This window comes from Delphinapterus leucas, chromosome 2, assembly GCF_059928025.1.
Source record: "Delphinapterus leucas isolate spDelLeu-1000000601 "Yukka" chromosome 2, BTC_Dleu_Yukka2, whole genome shotgun sequence".
Lineage (NCBI taxonomy): Eukaryota > Metazoa > Chordata > Mammalia > Artiodactyla > Monodontidae > Delphinapterus > Delphinapterus leucas.
This window is the reverse complement of record NC_143130.1, coordinates 172500112-172519455: the sequence shown is the minus strand read 5'-3', so window position 1 is coordinate 172519455 and position 19344 is coordinate 172500112. Positions and strand designations below refer to the sequence as shown.

The window sequence follows — 19344 nt, the reverse complement described above, 5'->3', positions numbered from 1 at the left end:
ACAGATGCAAAGAGGGGATTTTAATCCATTGAGCCTTTACATCATGCACAGATACTATGACTGGGAACTTTAATGGCCTTCACTTAACCCTCCAAAAACCCAAGGAAGAAGGTATTTGTATTCTCAAGTTCCCAAGGACCACACTGAGGACCAGGGAGACAAAACAAGACATTTGCCTCAAGTCACAAAACAAAGACGCAGCAGAGCTGGGACCTAAGTCAGCTGGGGCTGGTTCCACATCCCATGTTCTTTCTGCTGTATCACTGTTTGGAATCACACTGGCCTCCTCCCCTGTCCTGCACATCTCATCCTCTGGGATTTGGGGTTGCCCCTGCATATCTCAGGATCCCTGGTATGATGGTTCACCCTGGCTCAAGGAGAACAGTACTACTGTGGCAACATGATCCAGGTAGGAAATACCACTTTAATGCATCTCGTCCATCACCCACTCCAACAGGAAAAACAAGTTATTAAACACGCCCCGTGTGCCCTTTCAAATCCTGGCAGAGAGCAGCAATGAAAACTTCTCATTGCAGGGGTCACCCTGGAGACAAATGAAAGGAAACTGAATGCACAATGTGGGGAGAGAAGAATTTCTGTGGGGATCTGGGTAACTTCAGGGTTGTTCAGAGAGATGAGCATTTTACAGATGGTTTGCCAACAGTCTTTGGATAGAAACTCTCAAAAACAAGCCCAGAAGACTTCTCTGGTGGCGCAGTGGTTAAGAATCCACCTGCCAATGCAGGGGACGTGGGTTTGAGCCCTGGTCCGGGAAGATCCCACATGCTGCGGAGCAACTAACCCCGTGCGCCATAACTACTGAGCCTGTGTCTGGAGCCCGTGTGCCACAACCACTGAGCCTTCATGCCACAACTAGTGAAGCTCATGCGCCTAGAGCCTGTGCTCCGCAACAAGAGAAGCCACCACACCGAGGAGCACGTGCACCGCAACGAAGGGTAGCCCCCGCTCGCCACAACTAGAGAAATCCCATGCGCAGCAACGAAGACCCAATGCAGCCACAAAAATAAATAAAATCAATAAATTTATTAAAAAGAAGCCTAGAAAATGTGTGGTCAGTGAAAAATAGCATTTATCAATATGAATATAAGTTGAGCACACACATTCATTTATAACAATGCTTTCTAACTTAAACAATAAAAGATGTTCATTACAGAAAATAATGAAAGTAATAGAAGCAGGAAGGGAGGAGAAATCGCCTTTGGTTCTACTCTTGCTTCCTTCCCTCGCCCAGTAAACAGGTTCTCTCAGAAATAGAGTCACGGGTAACATCTGATTCACTTCATTCTACTTCTCTTTTCACCTGTTCAAAGCTATGATTTGGAGGGAAGAGGAAGTATTTATTTAACATCTACAATGTGCCAGGCAAGTGCCTACTGCATTGCTCCTGTTGCCTTATTTAATTCTCATAATGATACTGTGAGATCAGTATCATTATCCCTGTTTTAGGGAGGAGGAAACTGAAACTCAGAGAGGTTCAAAAACTTACCCAAGTCATACAGCTTCTAAGTGGTGTAGACAGATTCCCACTGGGCTCCAACAAGACTCCGAAGTCCCTTTTATGCCTGGTACCTTGGGGGGAACACATAGAATAAGATTAAGACTTGGCCCTTATTCTCCAATTGCTCACAGTTGAACAGGGATAGTTAGATACATGTGGGATTTATCTGAAGCCCAGACAAAATGCAAATGGTAAGAAGAGGTTTAATTTAAGTCCTCTGAGAATTCACAGAAGGACCGTGGTACTTTCAGTTGGAGGAAGGCAAAGGGGGATCAGATTAATGGAAGGGCTGACATTTGACCTGATTCTTGAAAACAGGGTGGGATTTTAAAAGCCATACTGGTGTGTGTGGGGGTGGGGAATGAAGGGCATTCTAGGCAGAGGTAACAGCCTGAAGAAAGAAAAGAGGTAGAACACTCAACAGCCACAAACAGGGGTTAGATTCATTTGGCTGGAACTTAAGGATGTATGAGTGGAAGACACAGAAAATGAAGCTGGAAATGAGGTTAGAGACAGATACTGAAGGGCCTTGAATGCTTGACTAAGGATCTGAATTTCTTTTATTGAACAGGGGAGTGACATGCTCTGACTAATAGTTTAAGAAAATCTCTCTAGCAGTAGAGGCTGCAATCATCACAGAGAAAAGGGTGTTGATAACGGTGATGGGGAGGATAACAGGAGGAAAGTACTGGAATATGAGGTACGTTAGAGATGAGATTTCTGACCTGAGTTACAGATGGTGGAGCCATCAGTTGGGAGAGGGAACTCGGGGAGAGAAGCCTACTTGGAGGAAAAATACGACATCAACTTTTGTCCAGTTGAGTTTGAGGTGCCTGTGAGGCATTTAAGTGGAATGTCGAGTAGATGGTGGCTGTTATGTGTCCAGCAGTAGAGACACTGGTCTAGCCGGTTTTAGCATATCCCATCGTAGACCCAGTGGGGGCTCTGGAGATGATCCATTCCAGTCTCATCATCCCTACAGCAAGCTGCATTGATTAGGTCTGCTAAAAATTCATGGTCTTTCCTAGATCAGGCCACCCATGTCATTGTCAAAACGTTTTACTTGTCCTTTTTCAGCTTCCTTTACCACTTCATTTCCTCTCTCCTTGCTCCATAAATTCTCCCCTCTTTTTTCCTGCTTCTTTAACCTCCTCTTCTCAACTACCTTCATGCTCAGATCTCTTTCACTTCAGCTGTCCTCCAATCTCTCACCTGTTGTTCTCTTCCCAACTTGTCAAGAGTTATCTTTAATGCCATTCACCATCTTCCCTTCACTTCTCAGCCCATTAAAACTGGTTTTTACCTCCACCATCCTCCCGGAACGGCTCTCAGCAAGGTCAACAGTGAGCTTCTGAGAACCAATGGGACGTGTTCCTTCCATGCCTCGTCTCACTGTGCTTGTCTCTGAGATTTGACTCTGCTGATCCCTGGATTTTTTTTGAATCTTCTTATTCTCAGGGCTTCCACAGCATCGCAGCTTCTGGTTTATCACATCCCACTTTCATTCCTTCCTGGGATTCATCATAGGCTCCTTCTCTTTCCATCCTTTACATGTTATTTCTTAGCATTCTATTCTCAGGCTGTGGCTCTTTTAATTTTATACACATCCTTGTTTAGGGGCTCTTGTTCAGTGCCATTGTTCAAATGACCAACTAAATATTGACAGCTCCAAAGACTGCATCATCATGCAAAAATCCTCAACAAAATACTAGTAAACAGAATCCAACAACATTAAAAAGATCATACACCATGATCAAGTGGGATTTATCCCAGGGATGCAAGGATTCTTCAATATATGCAAATCTATCAATGTGATACACCATATTAACAAATTGAAGAATAAAATGATCATCTCAGTAGATGCAGAAAAAGCTTTTGACAGAATTCAACACCCATTTATGATAAAAACTCTCCAGAAAGTGGGCATAGAGGGAACCTACCTCAACATAATAAAGGCCATATACAACACATACAGCATACATCATTCTCAATGGTGAAAAACTGAAAGCATTTCCTCTAAGATCAGGAACAAGACAAGGATGTCCACTCCCACCACTCTTATTCAACATAGTTTTGGAAGTCCTAGCAACGGCAATCAGAGAAGAAAAAGAAAGAAAAGGAATACAAATTGGAAAAGAAGAACTAAAACTGTCACTGTTTGCAGATGACATGATACTATACATAGAGAATCCTGAAGATGCCACCAGAAAACTACTAGAGCTAATCAAGGAATTTGGTAAAGTTGCAGGATACAAAATTAATGCACAGAAATCTCTTGCATTCCTATACACTAATGATGAAAAATCTGAAAGAGAAATTAAGCAAGCAATCCCATTTACCACTGCAACAAAAAGAATAAAATACCTAGGAATAAACCTACCTAGGGAGACAAAAGACCTGTATGCAGAAAAGTATAAGACACTGATGAAAGAAATTAAAGATACCAAGAGACGGAGAGATATACCATGTGCTTGGATTGGAAGAATCAATATTTTGAAAATGACTATACTACCCAAAGCAATCTACAGATTCAGTGCAATCCCTATCAAACTACCAATGGCATTTTTTACAGAACTAGAACAAAAAAATCTTAAAATTTGTATGGAGACACAAAAGACCCCGAATAGCCAAAGCAGTCTTGAGGGAAAAATATGGAGCTGGAGGAATCAGGCTCCTCAACTTCAGACTAAGTACAAAGCTACAGTAATCAAGACAGTATGGTACTGGCACAAAAACAGAAATATAGATCAATGGAACAGGATAGAAAGCCCAGAGATAAACCCATGCACATATGGTCAACTAATCTATGACAAAGGAGGCAAGGATATACAACAGAGAAAAAACAGTCTCTTCAATAAGTGGTGCTGGGAAAACTGGACAGCTACATGTAAAAGGATGAAATTAGAACACTCCCTAACACCATACACAAAAATAAACTCAAAATGGATTAGAGGCCTAAATGTAAGACTGGACACTATAAAGCTCTTAGAGGAAAACATAGGAAGAACACTCTGACATAAATTCCAGCAAGATCTTTTTTGATCCACCTCCTAGAGTAATGGAAATAAAAACAAAAATCAAGAAATGGGACCTAATGAAACTTAAAAGCTTTTGCAAAGCAAAGGAAACCATAAACAAGATCAAAAGACAACCCTCAGAATGGGAGAAAATATTTGCAAACGAATCAATGGACAAAGGATTAATCTCCAAAATATATAGACAGCCCATGCAGCTCAATATTAAAAAAAACAAACAACCCAATCAAAAAATGGGCAGAAGACCTAAATAGACATTTCTCCAAAGAAGACATACAGATGGCCAAGAAGTACATGAAAAGCTGCTCAACATCTCTAATTATTAGAGAAATGCAATCAAAACTACAATGAGGTATCACCTCACACCAGTTAGAATGGACATCATCAGAACATCTACAAACAACAAATGCTGGAGAGGGTGTGGAGAAAAGGGGACCCTCTGGCACTGCTGGTGGGAATGTAAATTGATAGAGCCACTACGAAGAACAGTATGGAGGTTCCTTAAGAAACTAAAAATAGAATTACCATATGATCCAGCAATTCCACTACTGGGCATATACCCAGAGAAAACCATAATTCAAAAAGACACATGCACCCCAATGTTCATTGCAGCACTATTTACAATAGCCAGGTCACGGAAGCAATCTAAATGCCCATCGACAGACGAATGGATAAAGAAGATGTGGTACATATATACAATGGAATATTACTCAGCCACAAAAAGGAACGAAATTGGGTCATTTGTAGAGACATGCATGGATCTAGAGACTGTCATACAGAGTGAAGCAAGTCAGAAAGAGAAAAACAACTCTCGTATATTAACGCATATGTGTGGAACCTAGAAAAATGGTACAGATGAACTGGCCTGCAGGGCAGAAATAGAGACACAGATGTAGAGAACAAACATATGGACACTAAGGGGGGAAGCGGCGGGGTGGTGGTGGTGTGATGAATTGGGAGATTGGGATTGACATATATACACTAATATGTATAAATGGATAACTAATAAGAACCTGCTGTATAAAAAAATAAATTTAAAAAAGTCTAAAAAGTGCTTCCCTGGTGGTGCAGTGGTTGGGAGTCTGCCTGCTGATGCAGGGGACACGGGTTCGTGCCCCGGTCCGGGAAGATCCCACATGCCGCGGAGCGGCTGGGCCCGTGAGCCATGGCCGCTGAGCCTGCGCATCCAGAGCCTGTGCTCCGCAACGGGAGAGGCCACAGCAGTGAGAGGCCCGCGTACCACAAAAAAAAAATAGTAACATAAGCCAGAACTTCTTCCAATGAGCCAGACTCATACATATCTGCATACCAGATCCTTCCACCGACACATCATGGCTCCTCAAACTCAACGTGTCCAAAAGTGCCCTCTCTCTGTCAGTGGCATGACTATCTACTTGGTTAAACCTTGAAGTCATCCTTGAGTCTTCCTCCCCTTACCCTTCACATCCAATAGATCTCCCCGTTCTGATTATTTTACCTCCCAAACATCTCTGAACCCGTTTCCTTCCTCAATATTTCCCAATGGTTCATATATTCTTAACGTCTCTCCCCGAATTTCTATAGCCCTCTCCTCACTAGTCTCCTCTATACAGCTTTGTTTTCTTCAAAACTAACCTCTATACGGTTAAAGATAAATCATGCAGAATTACTCTCCTTCAGAAAACATTTCCAAGACCCTTGATTACCCATAAACAGTGTTTTCCAAAGAGGTTTTTAAAATACTGGCTTTTCAGAGTGTTACAAATTATTACCAAGTCAATAAATTGAACAGTTTTCTTCATTGAAGGATTCTCAGTTCCCTAATGTGCTACTGTTTATTAGGAATCTCTAAAGCATTGCCCATGCATACTTGGCCTTGGGACTTTTTCCCAAGGACCATGTCACAAGGCCAATTTTCTAAGAAACATGTTTCAGAACTCAATTAGTCTACACAATAAACAGGGTTCCATACTGTTCTCCATAAAGAGAAAGACAAATATCATACAATATCACTTATATGTGGAATCTAAAAAATATCGTACAAACGAACCTATTTACAAAACAGAAATAGAGTCACAAATGTGGAAAACAGAACTACGGTTACCAGGGGGAAAAGGTGGGGAGGGATAAATTGAGAGATTGAGATTGACATATACACACTACTACACAGAAAATAGATAACGAATGAGGACCTACTGTAGAGCACAGGGAACTCTACTCAGTACTCTGTAATAACCTATATGGGAAAAGAATCTAAAAAAGAGTGGATATATGTATATGTATAACAGATTCACTTTGCTGTACAGCAGAAACTAACACATTGTTAAACAACTGTGGTCCAATAAAAAATTTTTTAAAACGAGAGAGTTCCAGAGCTGGACATGGAGGTCCTGTGATGTTCCTCCTGTGACTGCTCCAGCCTAACTCCTACCATGCCCTGCCTCACCTCCTATGCTGTGGGAATAGCACACACACGTACCACCCTACCTTTGTCATCCTGTCTCTCACCTCTATGAACTAGGAATGTCGCCTGCCGTATCAGTGAACAAATGATGTGCCAGCCATCAAGCCATCACATTACAGCCACCTGGACGGTGAGCCCTGAGGGAACTCAGGATGGAAACAATGCCTATCCTGCAGCCACTCCCTGAGGGTGCACCCTGAGGAAACGGGGTGAGAAAGCAGAGGATACTGGCCCCAGATATCTGAAGTGCACATCAGAGGAATGATTTCAGTGAGCCCAGACTCTTGCATCTTCCCATACATAGAAGAGTGCTAATTTCATTAACTTGAGATATGTGGTTTTCCTTAATTAACAGTAATCTTTTGATGTTCCAACTACCTGGTCTTTTGTTGCAAAACCCCCTATATATCCTGGCTCCCCGCCCCTTGCCTCTTTGGAGCAGTCCCTCGGAATTATCTGAGATGCTGTGTCCTGGGCTTAAGTCCTCAGATTTGTCCACCAAATAAAACATAACTCTCAACTTTTAGGCTGTGCCTTTTTTTTCAGTTGACACCTCCTTGCTGTGTCCTCTGTTTGGATTGTTCCTCCAATCTATCTTCACATGACTAATTTCTAAGAGCTCTTCACATCTCAGCATAATTGTCACCTGCTCCGGGAAGCCCAGATCATGGAATTACACAACGGGGGAGTCAAGTAGCTAGAGGAGAATTGGGGCCAACTCATACCCTGCCAATCATAGAGGGGCCAGGAAAGCGTCTAGTGAGTTACCAGGACTGGCCCGGGCCCCATCCAGGGCTGCTTACCCCATGGAGGAAAGGAGTGGGAGGGAAGCTCTACCCTCTAGAGTCTGCAGAGGCCAATAGAAAGAGCCCAGAAGGGTCCAAGACACTCATGTACAGTCCCTTTACCCATCCTTCCAGCCAATTAAGTCGTTCTTCCTGCTTCCAGAAGTAGTCAATTGATAGAGTGGACTAAAGGGTAGAAACCACTTTCCAACATTTCCAAAAGAAAAAAAAGTTTCTATTTTACAGACCAAGGTAGAAAACTTGATTAAGAGAGAAAATAGTTTCTCCTTCACATAAAACATTCTTAATAATAGTCTTAACAATTAACTGGGAAATGGGCCATTTAAGTGCATCAAAAGAGCCGCATAGAAGCCACGGCCTGCTGGCTTAACACAGGTGATGCCTTCTGAAATTCTCCTTGTGGCTCTGAGAAGGGGGACACAACAGAGCCTAGAAACAGAAAGTAAATAGGGATCAAATGGCTCCCTTTCCTGGCTGTTTGGAGAACTGTTAAGTCTTTGATGAGCATTGCCACGGTCTGAGTTACAGAAGTCACTCTCACCTCCCCCTTCTCATTTTCGCTGCAATCCCTCTGGTTATTCTAATTAGGAAGGTGCTTGGACTACATATTCAGCTTCTGTTTCTCCTTCTCCAAATGTATTCTGGATGCCCACTGTTTCACTCAGTTGTCCATGCCCTGAGGATCACTCCTTCCTTCCAAACGTTGGCTTCTTCTCCATTTTGCCTCCACTCAGCCCCTCTGGTTCCCATCAATCTAATTCGTCTATGTCTCCCAAACCTTGGACTGCCCACGGCGGGAGGAATGCAAAACGCTAAGTGCTAAATGCTGTGAAACTGTTTCTCCATTGAATGTATCAGCAACCTCTCTCCGCAGAAAGATGCCATTGTCTTTCCTTTGGTCCAGACCCACCTCGTTTCTGGCTGTCCCACCTTATTCTGATAGAGGCTGAGACACAGCTTGGTGCCGTGTAAGGAGCAGGCCTTGGTGAGACACAGCTTGGTGCCGCGTAAGGAGCAGGCCTTGGTGAGACACAGCTTGGTGCCGCGTAAGGAGCAGGCCTTGGTGTCCACAAAGCTCTGCTGCTTTAAGCCGTAAACAGCTGCTTCGGTTTAAGACACTTAACTAGTCTGGGCCTCAACGTCCCCATCTGTCAATGGAGATAATAATATACAAGGCACAAATCTGGGATATCAAATTAAAGGACCTCGGCACTGAAAAGCCCATAAATCCATCAGTTCACTGGAGCCAGGCTGGGGTTTTCAGACCTTCCTGAAGAGTCATTCCTCATCATTAGGTGGTTGTGAGGCTCAGACGTGAATACGAGTGCGACGCCTGCTGTTCAATTCCAGGCTGACAGGAGCGCCCTTCCAGCCCTCGATCATCCACGTGTCCCAGTGTCCTGTTCCTCCTGAACGCCGCCAAGACCCTCTGAAAGATGCAGTTAACCCCCCAGCCTCCCTTTGAGCTGGACTCCCACCCTCCATGCCCTCTACTTACTTTACGTTGCCAGCTGACTGAGCCCTAATCACCTGTTTCATTAAAAATGGCTAAATTGATAAACGCTAATTGCTCAGAGAGAGAGAGAGAATACTTTAAAGAATGGTGTGTGCAGTAGACTCAGGGGACAAGCCACATAAAGGGGGCTTATCTTCTGTCTGGAATTTAGTGAACTCTTTCCAGATTTTAATTACATTTCTCAAAAACGAAAACAATACCCATTCTGCTAGGAGGGGTTCACCCCCGTTTTATGGAGAGCAGAGCCAGCTGTGTTAACTGGCAGAAAAACAGACAAGAGACAATCACAGCTCACGGGGAGTGGGCAGGACAGCTGCCGAGCGCTGTGCTGACGGCTCCGCGTCGCATCTTTACAACAAGCAGGGGAGGTAGTGACTGTTATCATCCTCGTTTTGCAGGTGGGGAAACTGAGGGTCAGGCAAGTTAAGCCATTTGCTCAAGGTGAGAAGGTATGGGCCCGGCGGAGCTAAAACATGAACACGGCTGTCAGATCCCAGAGATCGTGTTCCCACCCCCAGGGCATCCTACCTAAGGGAGGGAGAGAGACATACACATCCCCCAGAGTTCACCATGGCAGATGACTGCAGGGATTTGAACAGCCCCAAATCCCACCTAACTTTGTAAACAGCAGCTCTGCAAGTGTGGACCTGGACTCAAAGGACCATCATTTGAGATTTGAATGATTTGAGGTTTGAGTTCTCATTGGAAAAGTCACTCAACCTCCCTTCATCTCAGTCTACTCATCTATAAAATGGAGCTAGTTATCTTCACTCTATGAAACTTCCAAGGTTGTTGAGCTGAAACAAGGAGGACATCAGACGTGAAGAGTCATGAGCCAGAAACCCCTCGACAAGCTTTGTCATCGAAGGTAGAGGAGTCACACTCAGCAAAGCTCTCTGTTCTCTGGGTTCAGGCAATGGGTGCAGGGAAGAAGGGTGATGCCCCTCTGGCAGCTGCGGTGCTTGAGGAATGTGGTGGCTTTTGTGCCTCCTGGTTCTGGGGGGTTCTCTCCATGAGTAGCTGGAACTGACCAAGTCCCCTGAACCTGACCGGAGAGATGCCCTTTTAGGTTCCATCAGGATGGACTCTGTGGATGCTGCCTGGTGAAACATGTCAGCATGGAACAATCTTGCTGGAATGGACCCTTCAAGGCAGCCTGGATGGCTCACCCCCATCCCTCCAACCCGACCTTTTGCTCAGGAGGTAGGGGATGCTGACAGCTCAGGTAGAGTTCTCAGCCACATCTTCCTTAAACAGGTACAATGGTGCCTGGGGATTCGTGTGCTGTGCCTTAAAGAGAGCAGGAGCGAGAACTAGGAAATGTGGCCCCACATCTGCACGTCTCATCAGGGATTCCCTACATCAGGGGTTCTCTACTCCAGTGATTCTGATCCCCAAGGGCATGTGGCCGTGTCTGGAGACATTTTAAGTCATCACAACTCGGACGTGCGTGTGAGGGTGCCACTGCCATCTAGTGGATGGAGGTCAGGGATGCAGCTGAAAACCCTGCAGGGCACAGGAAAGACCCCACCACAAAGAGTGGTCCAGCCCGGAACGTCAGTAGTGCTGGAGTTAAGAAACTTTGGTCCAGATAATATTTCAGGGTCTCCTTAACAGCGGCTGCTGTTACTCCCACTATCCTTTCCTTGTCTTTACTTAACGGCAAATGGCCCTTGGAGACGGAGGTCCTGACCTACCATGGCTACCACCGTGAGCCCCCAAATGAGAGCTATTACCAAAGAAAAAGTCATCTCTTTTGCATAGAATGATAATTGCCACCCTAGTTTAGATAAGGGTTTTAGACTCATGCTACGATAGCATACAGGCTAGTTTAACTCATACTGCACACTCCATCTACCATCTCCCTAGTCTGCCATCCCATGAATGATGGTGTTAAACTTGATCTCATGGTCAGGACAGGTAGGCTTGCAAGGGATAAAGGTCCTTTACATTCAAAGAATTTTCCTTCGCCAGTTAGAACTCTTCTCGTATACAATGAAGCAGCGCCTTTGCAAATCACAGTGTTAGTTCAAAATTATATTAAATTCAAATGAGATCCAACTCAAGCATTCATGCACTCATCAACCTGCCAAGAGAAACGTAGAGAGCACCTTTTAAGCCCAAAACCTTCTGCTCCAGCCTGGAATTCTAAATAAGAAGCGGCGCTGCAACCCACACGGCCGACCACCCCCACAGAGTGCACACTCAGATGGGAACACATACCTGCAGGGGAATAAGATGGATTTGCTGTGGAGGCTCGTGGTGGAGGCTGACAGCTCCAAACCTGCTTCCTTTCGTCTTGTGCGTGCAGCTAGACGCCATTTCTCATCTTCCCCTGCAGCTGGATGCACCTGGGTCTCTGAGTTCTGGACTGTGAGCTAGAAGTGAGGAGAGTCGCTCACAGCCTAGCCCATGAGAACCTCTCGGGCTTGGTCTCTCTCCTTTCCCATCTCCAAGCCAGAGACAGAGGATCCAGCAGCAGACTCCAAGACCCCAGGGGATGGCACAGCCATAGTGTGGAAGGGTCCCAGGATGGTGGGGGGAAAGAAAGACCACCCCTAAGCAAGAATGCCGACATTGGAGTGAGACGTCAATTTGTATTGCATTAAGCTACTGAAATTTGGGGCATGATTTTCACAGCAGCTAGGGTTACTTGTCCTAACTAATAGCAGATGTGTGCCCAACCGTCCACCCAAGAGGAGCTGATTCTCCTTTGTGTCCCCATTATGATTTATAAAGACCTTTATCACAATACCTGGAAGGCCTTGCTGCACTAATTTATCTCTTTGTGTCCCTACAGTGGTCGCCACAGACTTTTTTCATGGTAGGGGCTTAGGGGTGGCCATCTTACCACCAGGGGAGACAGGAAACTTGTCTTGAAGTTATAACTGCCTAGAAAATGCACCATTTCACTCTCAACCTAAAAAATAAGAAGATACATTTTGTTGGCATTTTTTTTCAGCAAGGATTCTTCCCTAGATTCAACTAGGATGGCAAAGTCAACATTCTACCAGGGTACTTCTCCATTTTTATTCTCCTCTTAAAAAAATATAATAGGGCTTCCCTGGTGGTGCAGTGGTTGAGAATCTGCCTGCTAATGTAGGGGACACGGGTTCGAGCCCTCGTCTGGGAGGATCCCACATGCCATGGAGCAACTGGGCCCGTGAGCCACAACTACTGAGCCTGCGCATCTGGAGCCTGTGCTCCGCAGCAAGAGGCCACGATAGTGAGAGGCCCGCGCACCGCGATGAAGAGTGGCCCCCGCTTGCCACAACTAGAGAAAGCCCTAGCACAGAAACGAAGACCCAACACAGCAAAAATAAATTAATTAATTTTAAAAATATAATAAAAGACTGTAAGGCTATTTTGTTTGGAGCAGTAGAAGGTATTAGCCTACGTCCTCCCTGTAGCAATGCATGTTGCATTGAAGAATCACCCAGCTGTGCTACCTGCTTTTGAAAAGAGACCAGAGACAGCCCTAGGGATCCAGGAGCCATTGGAGGATCTGGGCGGAAGACAACGCTCAGACTCGGGGGCTGTTAAAACCAGAAGAGGGAGGCGGGGCGGAGGCGCCGCGGCCGCTGTTATTGTTCAGCTGGGCTCCGTTGGGCGCCGTCTCCCTTGCCTCCGACGGTGTCGATTTCTCCCGCTTCCTCTCGGCACCTCACTCCCGGCGGCTGACGGCGGCGGCGGGCGGAGCCTGGCGTTTCGAGGCCGTGCGGCGCCGTGGTGAGGGGCGCGGCGGAACGGGAGCCTCCTGCCCTGGCGCCGAGCGGCCGCGGCCATGGCGTACGCCTGTCTGTTCAAGTACATTATCATCGGCGACACGGGCGTTGGTAAATAATGCTTATTGCTACAGTTTACAGACAAGAGGTTTCAGCCAGTGCATGACCTTACTATTGGTGTAGAGTCCGGTGCTCGAATGAAAACTATTGATGGGAAACAGATAAAACTTCAGATTTGGGATACAGCAGGTCAGGAGTCCATCACAAGGACCTCGTTCCATCACAAGGTCGTATTACAGAGATGCAGCAGGGGCTTTACTACTGTATGATATTATAAGGAGAGACACATTCAACCACTTGACAACCTGGTTAGAATATGCCCGCCAGCATTCCAATTCCAACATGGTCATTATGCTTACTGGAAATAAAAGTGATTTATGTAAGGCCAACTGGCCCGAGGCAAGGGAACGCAATCAGACTCACAGGTTGAAACTGACCTGGAGACTTTCCGGACCACCCAGTTCCAGGAACTGACCTGGGGACTTTCCACCCGGCCCAGCCTTCCCGCCTTTCGAGGGGCGGGACTAACGGTCCCCCACGATACCCGACGAGACCACCAAATAAGGAATACCCTGCGCCCTCCCGGATTCACCACACCCCTTTCCCTTCTTCCCCTATAAATCCTGCCCAAACCCTCACCCGGCCGCGACTTGTGTGGCCCCTTTCTCTCGGACCAGTGAACCTCGCCCGGGAGCGTTCCCAAATAAAGCTTGTTTAAGCTCTCCTCCGTTTTTGGTGCCGTTCCTTACAATTTAGAATTTAGAAGAGAAGCTTTTGCACGAGAACATGGACTTATCTTCATGGAAACTTCTGCTAAGACTGCTTCTAATGTAGAAGAGGCATTTATTAATACAGCAAAAGAAATTTATGAAAAAATCCAAGGAGTCTTTGACATTAATAATGAGGCAAATGGCATTAAAATTGGCCTTCAGCATGCTGCTACTGACGCCACGCATGCAGCACGCAGCCAGTCAGGGAGGACAGCAGGCCGGGGGAGGCTGCTGTTGAGTCTGTTTTTACTGTCTCGCTGCCCAGAAGGGGCTACTCACCTATTCTTTCACCCACCTGCTCAGCTGAGACATGAAACTCTTCGAAATGGCTTTATGTCACAGAAGAAGACTTTAATCCTTCAAATTCTTGTGTAACTTTGAATAAGTGGTTAATGTTCACTTAAAAAGACAGATTTTGGAGATTGTATTCATACCTATTTGCATTTGATTTCTAGGTCAATTGACGTGATTATTTTTGTTCAGTGTTGTCTTGTGCCCTTACCTACGAACTGAATTGTATTGAACACTACAAAGTCATCCTGAATATTTTAAATCGGTTTGTGTAGTTAGGTTTCCCCACATCTGTGGTTACCTAATGTTTAATATTATGGAATTGTTCTCAGAAGTTTGTCAATTTTCAAGGCTATAAGGAAAACAGAAGGACTCTTTTAATTCTGTATTTATCATTTACTTTCTGTATATATAGTTTAATAACCTGCTTGGGTGTAATTTGCCAAGCTTGGATTCTTTAATGCATTTGCGTAAAGTCTATACTGTTTAGAGCTTAAAGCTACAGAAGCATCGTTAGGAATTGCTTGGACACTGAATTTTAAACTTTTTGACATTGTTAACAAGCATGTTCATCTTTTTCTTGTCACTAGTCCGAGAGAAATATGCTTCATGTACATTCTAAAGGCTATGTATGTGTTAACCTGTTTTAATGCCAAAAGTTTGCTATTTGTCCACAGTTCCTTTAAGACCTCTTCAGAAAAGGATTTATTTGCCTTAATGCATACTGTTGGGTAAAAACACAGTATAATGAGTGAGGTGGGTGGAAGAAAGAACTCCCCCCCGCCCGAGAGACTCCAGGAGGAGTGAGTGTCCACATTTAGATGGCACATTACGAGGACTTTAATCTTTCCTTGAACACAATCACGTTTTCTTTTTCTTTTATTCACATGACTTCTAAGTATATTTTTCTCACAGGACAGTTTTTCAACCTTGATGTACAGTGACTGTGTAAAATTTTTCTTTCAGTGGCAACCTATAATCTTTAAAATATGGTGAGCATCTTGTCGGTTTTGAAGGGGATATGACAATAAACCTACCAGAAGGAAAATCCTGTTAAAAGTAGAAAAGCTTTAGTAATTTGCTCAGTGTGGTGGTTTTATCCTTCTTTTTCTTTTTCTCCCTTGGACTATAATGAAGTTGTTATAGCAGTGCAAAATAAAATCCTATGTATAAAAAAAAATTTTTAAATAAAACAAGAAGAACCTTAGGAATCATCTCAGGTTGTAGATGGGAAAGCTGAGGCCCCACGAGGGGTCAGATCACCCAAGGTCATCAGCTGGGAAGCAACTGGTGTCCCAAAGTCTTCACTCTTAAGCATCTCCCACTAAGGTCCAGGTGAAAGCACCTAGGTTCTTCCTAAGGCATCCTTCCACCCTCTGTCCCCAGGATCTAGTGCAAGCAGAGTCATTCATGCTTGCTCCTCCAGAGGCCGGTGTGGGTGTCTGGGGACCTTGGCCCCAGCCTGAAGCCCTGATGTCACACTAGAAGACGACTGGGCCAAGGAGCTGAGTAAGGCTCATAGCAAACATTTTCAGGGAAAATAACCTCTGAGTCACAAGAAGGATAGCCAGATGGGTCATCTCCAGCAGCAAAGAGAGGGTCAAAGCAATGGGTCCCAGTACCCCTTGGGGTCATATTGCCTTCAGAATAACTTAGCGGATGGGGTAGATGGGGAGGAGGGGTGAGCGCAACAGAAATCTTACTCAATGAGCTGCATCTGGGCAACCTGTCCAATTCAGTCCATCTCCAATCCAATGTCCAGTCCGATGTTCATTTGTCTAGACAGGTCACACTTGCTAGAGGTTAAAAGTACAACTCTGGGGCCAGACTGCCTGGGCTTGAATCCCTGTTCTCCTGCTTACCTGTGAGACTTTGGATAATCACTTACCTCTGCTTGACTCAATTTTCTCCTCTGTAAAATGGGGACATTAATTGTACCTGCTTCATAGGGCTGCTGAGAGGATTACAGGGAGGCTGGCACCTTATAAGCACTATATAGATACTATATATATACTATACATATATATATGAGTATAAATATATATAAATGTATATATACGAGATTACTTTATAAAATACCTTGTGATTGTCCATTTCATGGTTTCACCCCAGGACTAGCCCACCTACCCTGGGGACGATGACTGTCCAGGTGGCTCTGTGCATCACGAAAACTCTCTTTTTTGACTTAAACCAAAGGGAACACAAATGTCTTCTGCTATCTGGAGTGTGACTGCTGCCGTAAGCTTGGTGGGCCACTGCCCCAAGACTGGCTTTCGGGGAAAAAGACCCAGGAGATGTGATCTAAAGGAGGATAAATATTTCCCCCTGTGTCTGGAATCAAGGGGCATTCGCTTTCAGCGTTGAGGAATCCATTCTTTTCTGTAGCCCCAAATCTTTATGGAGGGAGGAAATTATCAGAGGTAAAACTGAGTCTGTTTAGTGGTGCCTGACTCACTTGGGGACAGCACTGGAATGCCCGTGGGCCCAGGCCCTGCTGGTCACCCCTCTCCCGGAGCAGGCTGCCCACTTATAGGGCGGAAGTGGGGAAGGGGGCTACACTTCTGTCATCTGGCCGACATCCTGCAGTGACCTCACCGCTGATGCTCTGGGTGGCCAGGAGCAAGATGCTTCACCTCTTTCTGGGTTTCTCTTTCCTCTTCAGTAAATGTAAGATAATGAGTCCTGCCTTGTATTATTACCGTTGATTAAATCACAGATGCAAACACCTCTGCACAAACACCAAGAGGTATTATTCCAATCAACTCGTGGCTGATCTGCCCCTTCCCACCCACCAAACTCAGCCTCTCCTTCCTCTGATAACTCCAAAGGGGTTAAAAGATTTGCATCCTGGCTCTGCCATTTACTAGATTATGCCTTCAGACAATGCATCACTTCTCTGTGAAATGGGGCTAATAATAGTACCTCCCTGCAGAATTGCTGGTGAGAATTAAATGAACAAATCCATGGTAAAGCACTTAACTCACATCAGTACTTGCCACAAAGCAAATAGACATTGACAGAGATTAGCAGTAAGGGCACACTTAACACCTCGTGTGTAATTTGTCCCTCTCTGTGCATTCCTATGCGATTGTGGGCCCCTCAAGCACAGGGGCATGACCTTTCTATTTTAATCTATTCTCCTTTGCAGTGGGTATGGGATGCCTCCCGCATACCTCTCTCTCTAACGGAGTACAAGGCTCTCACACACCCCGCCCCCACCTCACCTCTTTTCCAGCCACTGCTGCCCTGGCCTTTTCTGCTGAGCTTTGATCAGCTTTGTACAGGGGTCGCTTGGTCTCAGCTTTTGGCCATGTGTCTCTTATGCCCTGTCCCAGGGCTTCTCTCATGGGTGTCACACTCCTGGGCACTCATCCTTGCCCAACCGGAAGTGTGGGAAGTTAACACCGACGGCCAGGTCTTGACCAATGGGATAGGGGCCGATGCCTCCCACTGCCTTCCCCCAGGAGCACAGTCCTGAGAAGCATTTCAAAAAGGGACTCAGAGTGTCCATGGGACGGAGCAGTCGCTCAGAGTGGTGGCCAGTTTAATAAGGCCTCCTTGCATTGGGTTCTCCCTTCCTGTTTCACTTCCCCAGGCCCTCCCTCCTTCTCTCTGGTACTATGTTCTCCAATAAACAGCCCCACTACAAGCCTTTCTCTCGGGTTCTGTCTGCAGGGGGCCCAGGCTAAGACATCCTCTTGCTGTGTTTCCCATCACAGGGAATGGCAACCCCATCCACACTGATTCCAGGAAAGAATCTGGGGAGAGATTCCCTACTCTTCCTCTCCCTTCTTTACTCCTCCCCCACCAAAAAACAAAACAAAACAAAACAAACCCATCCAAATGATTTCCTTTCTGTTGATTCTATTTTATTTTCTGTTGGTTTGATTTGACTTCCTGTTGATTTTATCCTCCTAATTATTGATTTTACTTTATTTCCTGCTGCTTCTTTTTTATTTCCGGTTGATTCTACTTCCTGCGAGCTTTTTCAACAGCTAGTTTCTCAGCATCTCAGCTGCCTCTGCCTTTGTATGGGCCACCACCATCCCTCCCCAGCACACAGCAGCAATCTCAATGGTCTCCCTGCTTCCAGCACTCAACAAGGCCAGAGCTCAAAGACTCTTGTATAGTTTGCTCTGTAGTTTGAACTTTACCCTTACTCTGGTGGGAGGGGTATGGTGGGAGTGGAGGGTGGTGATAAGTAGAGTCTAGAGGCAGGGAGGTAATTTAAGAGGTTCTCACAAGAACCCCAGGCAAGAGGTGGTAAAATCCCAAGAAGTGGGAGATTTGGCAATAGATGTGATTTTTGGGGGTGTGGTTTTTTTTTGTGTGTGGTATGCGGGCCTCTCACTGTTGTGGCCTCTCCCATTGTGGAGCACAGGCTCCAGACGCGCAGGCTCAGCGGCCACGGCTCACGGGCCCAGCCGCTCCGCGGCACGTGGGATCTTCCCAGACCGGGGCACAAACCCGTGTCCCCTGCATCGGCAGGCGGACTCTCAACCACCGCGCCACCAGGGAAGCCCTGCAATAGATGTTTTGAGTTCGCCCTCCACTTCTTGTTTCCTGGGAGTCCTGCAACTCATAACATTCACCTCCCAGATTTCAGTGGCAGGGAGCAGTCTCAGAATGTGAAGAATCATGCACATTTGGCATCAGGGGACTCAAGAACCCACGAGCAGGCTTCTTGTCCTCAAATAAAAGTGCTGCTTCATCTCCAGCAAAGGGAATTAAATTAATAAACTGCGTAAGGAGCCTAGACCCCCTCCAGCCCCCTGTCAGTCACCCCAGCACCAGTGCCCTCAGCCTCTGCTGATCAACAGCAGCTCCAGCCTGGGGGGCAGGGAGTCTGAAGTCTGCTATTTATATGTCTGTCATTGTTACCCACAGGTGCTTGGTGGGGAGGAGGTCCCGGAAAAGCTTTATGCTTAAACTGAAACTATAATACACCGTTTACTTAGGGACCAAGAAAGGCCATCTAGGGCCCATCTTTTATTTTCTTTTAACTAACATTTTTATGTCAACCATCATATGTAACTCCCCTAATCTTCTGAAGGGACACTTTTTCCCTTCATTTTACAAATGAAGAAACTGAGTCTCAGAGAAGCAAGGTAACTTGACTAAGATCATGCAGGTGTGTCTCCATCCCCACTATATGCTGAAAGTCCCTTTTCATCTTTCC

General features: G+C 45.7%; 1 pseudogene; it reads left to right on the top strand.

Moving 5' to 3' along the window:
- Positions 1-12962: 12962 nt before the first annotated feature.
- LOC115802917 (ras-related protein Rab-2A-like) lies at positions 12963-14281 on the top strand (annotated as a pseudogene).
- The last annotated feature ends 5063 nt before the right edge of the window (positions 14282-19344 follow it).